The sequence below is a fragment of the Pseudorasbora parva genome, chromosome 24 (assembly GCF_024679245.1).
Source record: "Pseudorasbora parva isolate DD20220531a chromosome 24, ASM2467924v1, whole genome shotgun sequence".
NCBI lineage: Eukaryota > Metazoa > Chordata > Actinopteri > Cypriniformes > Gobionidae > Pseudorasbora > Pseudorasbora parva.
Genome location: NC_090195.1, coordinates 818,865 through 824,864, shown reverse-complemented (window position 1 = coordinate 824,864; position 6,000 = coordinate 818,865). Strand labels below are relative to the sequence as shown.

At 48.5% G+C, this 6,000-nt stretch overlaps 1 protein-coding gene across 5 annotated transcripts in view; it reads left to right on the top strand.

Moving 5' to 3' along the window:
* arhgap28 (Rho GTPase activating protein 28) overlaps positions 1-6,000 on the top strand; it is a 53,857-nt gene that overhangs the window by 7,878 nt on the left and 39,979 nt on the right. Inside the window, exon 1 of one of the 5 annotated variants that reach the window (XM_067435287.1) lies at positions 794-800. The exons of the other annotated variants lie outside the window; for them this stretch is intronic. The gene's annotated coding sequence lies outside the window, so the exon portion shown is untranslated. Of the gene's footprint in view, positions 1-793; positions 801-6,000 lie in introns of those variants that run through there. 5 annotated transcript variants of the gene reach the window in all.

Genomic DNA, 6,000 nt, shown 5'->3' with positions numbered 1-6,000 from the left:
TGAGTTACTGGAATCCTACTGTGTGTGTGTGTGTGTGTGTGTGTGACCAGCTGCTTTGCATGAACGTGAGGTGTCAGTATTTGAATGGTAAATTGGTACCCTTGGCTTCCGATGGTCCGCGTGAGAAACTCAAAGGCCGTTACTCGTGTGTGTGTGTGTGTGTGTGTGTGTAGGTGTGGTGTCTGGACTGGTGTGTGTGATAAATGATCATGGTGTAATCTGATCCCCTCGCTCTGTGTGTGTGTGTGTGTGTGTGTACTGGGATTACGGTCGTGAGGAATGACAGACACGAGTGTGTGTGTGTGTCTGACAGCTCGTCATGTCCTCTTCCTGAGAGGCTGATAGGAAGGTAATGTTGAGTTATTGATCTCTCTGTGTGTGTGTGTGTGTGTGTGTACTGGGATTACGGTCGTGAGGAATGACAGATACGAGTGTGTGTGTGTGTGTCTGACAGCTCGTCATGTCCTCTTCCTGAGAGGCTGATAGGAAGGTAATGTTGAGTTATTGATCTGTGTGTGTGTGTGTGTGTGTGTGTGTGTGTGTGTGTGTGTACTGGGATTACGGTCGTGAGGAATGACAGATACGAGTGTGTGTGTGTGTCTGACAGCTCGTCATGTCCTCTTCCTGAGAGGCTGATAGGAAGGTAATGTTGAGTTATTGATCTCTGTGTGTGTGTGTGTGTGTGTGTGTGTGTGTGTGTGTGTGTGTACTGGGATTACGGTCGTGAGGAATGACAGATACGAGTGTGTGTGTGTGTCTGACAGTTCGTCATGTCCTCTTCCTGAGAGGCTGATAGGAAGGTAATGTTGAGTTATTGATCTCTGAGGGTGTGTCCGGATAATATATAGAGCATGCTTCATTATTGAGCTCTGGCTCTCCAATCGCTTCAGCCAAATCAGGAAGTGTGAGTGGCGGTGGACTTCCTGTCTGCAGAGAGAGCACACTTAGGCTTCTGCTTCAGAAATGCACCAGATTTGGGGATGATGATGATTTGTTTCGAAAGAAAATAACACTTTTAATAGCAAGGACGCATTAAACTGGTCCAGAGTCGGACAACATTTGCATAAATGCGGTTCTATTGATCATAATCTCGAAAATGAACACAAATTGACACTGAAGACTGGAGTAATAATAAGACAGGAATAAATCACTTTACTGTATATTCCCACAGAGAACAGATGATCTACACTGGAGGAATATTACACTGATTACTGGAGTTATGAGCAGATTAATGAGACTCTTTAAACACTAGATGAAAATATATCATTGTTTATTATCGGGACACTGCAAAAAAAAGCTCTTCTTGCTTAGGGCCCTATCTTGCACCCAGCGCAGTTGACTTTGTACACCGCCGCATGTGTCATTCCTATTTTGCACCGCACAAAGTGCGCTTTTCCCTCCACAGAAGCACGTCGCTAAACTAGTGAATGAACTTGCGCTCCCTGGGCGGTTCAGCGCAAAAAAGGAGGCGTGTTCCGGCGCAAACAATCCCTGGAGCTATTTTGCTGTTCCATTAAACAGTTGCGCCACTGACCAGAAAAAACCTGGTCTAAAGTCAGCGGCGCGTTGCGCGTTCTTCATTATGCTATTTTAAGGGCGCATGCTTGACCATAATGTATAGCGTGCACAACGCGCAGACACTTTGCTCATGAAATCTACACAGATGCAACAGTTATTTTTGCAAATCATAAATTGTTACTCTAAAAAAATATTAACACATTGTGGTGTGCCACGAAGATGTGAAAAAATAGGCATAAATCTAGCTTACAAATTATTCAGGCTAATTGTAGTAATTAAGGATCAGACCTGTTTGCCCAGTAGTGGCCAGACATATATATATATAAGGACATCTGACACATTGGTTTGTCCGTCAAGAACCAGGAAAAAAAATCGACTGAAAAACTGAAAAAACAGAAAGACTGAAAAAAAGACTGTGAAATCACCTTTACCGTAATGTAAGTACATTAAAAACTTTAGTCTTCAACTTACCAGTTAAGTTGAGCTTGCTCATATTTTTTTCTTTTGCACAGTGAGATGGAGTATGTCTTATGCCATAATAATAGCGACCCATAATGGAGCTTGCGCAGCTGCTTTTAAAGGGAATGTTGGATGCCGCTCTGATTGGTTTATTCACGTTACGCCCAAACCACACCTATGAATAATGAAGCTACTTCAGACCAACCCATTTTAGATTTGCGCCGGGCGCAAGAGCCATTTATCCCGCCGGGAAAATAGCAAACGCGTCGAGACCCGCCCACAAAGTTACTTGCGCTCCGCGCTTTGACACTTGCGTTTCAGATCGTTAAAACAGGGCCCTTAGTATTTTTGTCTTGTTTTCTGTTTGAATTAAGATTATTTTTCTCACCCCATTGGCAGATTATTTATCTTATTTTAAGCAAAAACTCTCTTCATTTTGAGTTATTTTCCCCAAAACAAGACAATTACTTTTGCTTGTCTAGTAAATACTTCTTGTTTAAGAATTTTTAGATGTTTGGACGAGAAACAAGTCAAAAACACTGAGTGAGAAGAGCATTTTTTGCAGTGAATACATATTACTAGCACAGTTTTTATGTGTGTGTGTTTTTTTTATGGGTAGTGCTGGGCAGTATACCGGTTTATATCGAATACTGGTATTTATTTTAGTTATGATATGAATTTTGATGATATCGCAATAATATATATTGTTTAAACAACGTTGGGAACGCGGCACAGCGACACTTTTTATAGAAGGGTCGTTTTTCACTTGAGATTGCAAGGATGAATCCGAAATCACATTCTTTATTCTTTCTGTGTTTAACTGACGTGTGTTCAGAGACTGTAGTGCTCTTATATGTATCTACTAGGGGTGTAACGATTCATCTACTACATCGGTGTATCGATTTATATTCCTATGATCCGACTACATCGATCTGTGCTCGGCAAGTTGGCCTTCCGGACGACATATATCGATCTAATATCGTGTAACAAGTTCGATATAGTAAGGAAGGAAGAGGACACAGGGGTCGGCTGGACTGTTGATGCGTATCTTTATTTTCTCTTTCTCAATGTCAATAACACACTTCTTCGTGTGTTCTCAGTCAAACTCATAAGCAACAATAACTTCCGGTTCGCGGCACTTCCGGCTTCCGGGTAAACTCAGTCTCTGTGTTCTCGCACCAACAGTCCGACTCTCTCTCTCCTCGGTCTCCGGTTCCACCGATCTCTTATACCGTCCCCGCGCTCATTACTGGAACGAGATACAGGTGTTATTAATCTGCTTCCAACCCACTCACTTACCGCTTGTCCCGCGGCTCTCTCTCCCGCTGCAGACCTCGCTGAACCACGCCCCCCTTGCCACATACCCCCACCGCCCGACTCAGGCCGGGGAGCCATCCGGCCTGCAGCCCCCCCCCCCCCCCCCATTTCTGGAGAGGAAGTCGGCCACAGCCATCTGAGCACCCGGCCTGTGGACCACCTGGAACTTAAAAGGCTGAAGAGCTAGATACCAACGGGTGATCCGCGCGTTGGTATCCTTCATGCGGTGGAGCCATTGGAGAGGAGCGTGGTCCGAACAGAGGGTGAACTCCCGCCCCAGAAGGTAGTAGCGGAGGGTGAGAACGGCCCACCTGATGGCAAGGCACTCCTTTTCGATGGTGCTGTACTTAGCCTCTCTCTTGGAGAGCTTGCGGCTGATGTACAGCACCGGCCGCTCTCCCCCCTCCACCTCCTGGGCCAGGACTGCGCCCAGCCCCCTGTCCGACGCGTCAGTCTGCAACAGAAAAGGGAGAGAAAAGTCAGGGGAGTGTAAAAGCGGCCCGCCACATAGAGCAGCCTAAACTCGGGTGAAGGCCTGCTGGCACGGCTCCGTCTATTGGACCGTATCTGGTAGCCCCTTTCTAGTAAGGTCAGTCAAAGGGCTGGTGAGGTCCGAATAATTTGGTATAAACCGTCTATAATATCCCGCCAGCCCCAAGAACTACCTTACCTCCTTTTTGGTCTTGGGTCTCGGACAGGTTGCAATTGCGGCGGTCTTATCAATTTGGGGACGCACCTGTCCATGACCCAAGTGGAAGCCCAGATATCTTACCTCCACCCGCCCAATTGCACACTTCTTCGGATTGGCCGTGAGCCCCGCTCCCCTCAGCGACCTCAAGACCGCCCTGACATGCTGCATATGCCGCCGCCAATCGTGACTGTAAATCACGATGTCGTCCAGGTAGGCAGCAGCATATGCGGCATGGGGACGCAAAATCCTGTCCATGAGGCGCTGAAAGGTAGCGGGTGCCCCGAACAAGCCGAAGGGAAGCGTGACGAATTGGTGTAATCCAAACGGCGTGGTGAAAGCTGTCTTTTCTTTGGACAATGGAGACAAGGGGATCTGCCAATAGCCCTTCGTTAAGTCCAATGTCGAATAAAATCGAGCCGTGCCCAGCCGATCAAGCAACTCGTCAACCCGCGGCATTGGATACGCGTCGAATTTCGACACTGCGTTCACCTTGCGGTAGTCCACACAGAACCTGACCGAGCCGTCGGTCTTAGGGACCAAAACGATCGGGCTCGCCCAGTCACTGTTGGACTCCTCTATTACTCCCATATCGAGCATTGCCCCTAATTCTTCCTGAACTACTTTTTTCTTGTGTTCAGGTAAGCGATACGGCCGGCTGCGAACTACCACGCCCGACTCGGTCTCGATATGGTGCTGAATTAAGTTGGTACGTCCCGGTAGGGGCGAGAACACGTCGGCGAACTCCGCCTGTAGTTTTGATAAATCAGTGAGTTGGGACGGTGAGAGGTGATCTCCCCCAGGGGCCAGCGCGACCGATTGTGCTTTGATGCTCGCCTCTGGCCCGAGATCATCCTCTCCCCCGATCACCGTCGCCAACAACACTGATTCCACCTCATTCCATTTCTTAAGGAGATTGAGGTGGTATATTTGACGTGCCCCGTTCCTATCGGACCGTATCACTTCATAATCGAGGTCTCCAACCTGTCGTGCGACCTCAAACGGCCCCTGCCACTTCGACATTAATTTAGAGCTCGATGTAGGGAGTAATACGAGCACTTTCTCTCCCGGTGTGAATTTGCGTAGTCTCGTACCCCTGTTATACGACCGGCTTTGGCGGTCCTGGGCTTGCAACAAATTCTCCCTAGATAGCCGCCCCAAGGTGTGGAGTTTTGTTCGCAAGTCCAGCACATATTGAATTTCGTTCTTGGCCAAAGAAGGCCCCTCCTCCCAAGTTTCTCGTAGGACGTCCAGCACCCCCCGGGGCTGCCGTCCGTAGAGAAGCTCGAAGGGGGAAAACCCCGTGGAGGCTTGTGGAACCTCTCGCACAGCGAATAAGAGGGGTTCTAACCACCGATCCCAATTTTTGGCGTCTTCCTGTACGAATTTACGGATCATGGATTTAAGAGTGCGATTAAACCGTTCGACCAAGCCGTCCGTTTGTGGGTGATAGACGCTTGTTCGAATGGATTTAATGCCCAATAATCCGTACAATTCGCTTAACGTGCGTGACATAAACGCCGTGCCTTGATCAGTGAGGATTTCCTTCGGAATCCCCACTCGGGAGATTAAACGAAACAGTGCGTCCGCAACACTCTTCGCCGAGATGTTGCGGAGAGCCACTGCTTCCGGATACCGTGTTGCGTAGTCCACGATAACTAGCGCAAAACGATGTCCGCGTGCGGATCGCTCTAATGGCCCGATGAGGTCCATCGCAATTCTCTCGAAGGGGACCTGCATTAATGGTAGGGGGCGCAATGGCGCTTTTGGGGCGGCCAGTGGGTTCACCAACTGACATTCAGGACAAGACGCGCACCACCTGCGCACATTGTCATGAATGCCTGGCCAAAAAAATCGGGTCATAAGGCGATTCAGCGTGGCCGCCTGTCCCAGGTGACCCGCCATCGGGTTAGAGTGAGCCGCCTGGAAAAGCATTTCCCGGCGGCTCTTTGGTACTAACAACTGGGTTGTATCCATTTTTGTCTGAGCGTCTTGGGTCACTCGATACAACCTATCCT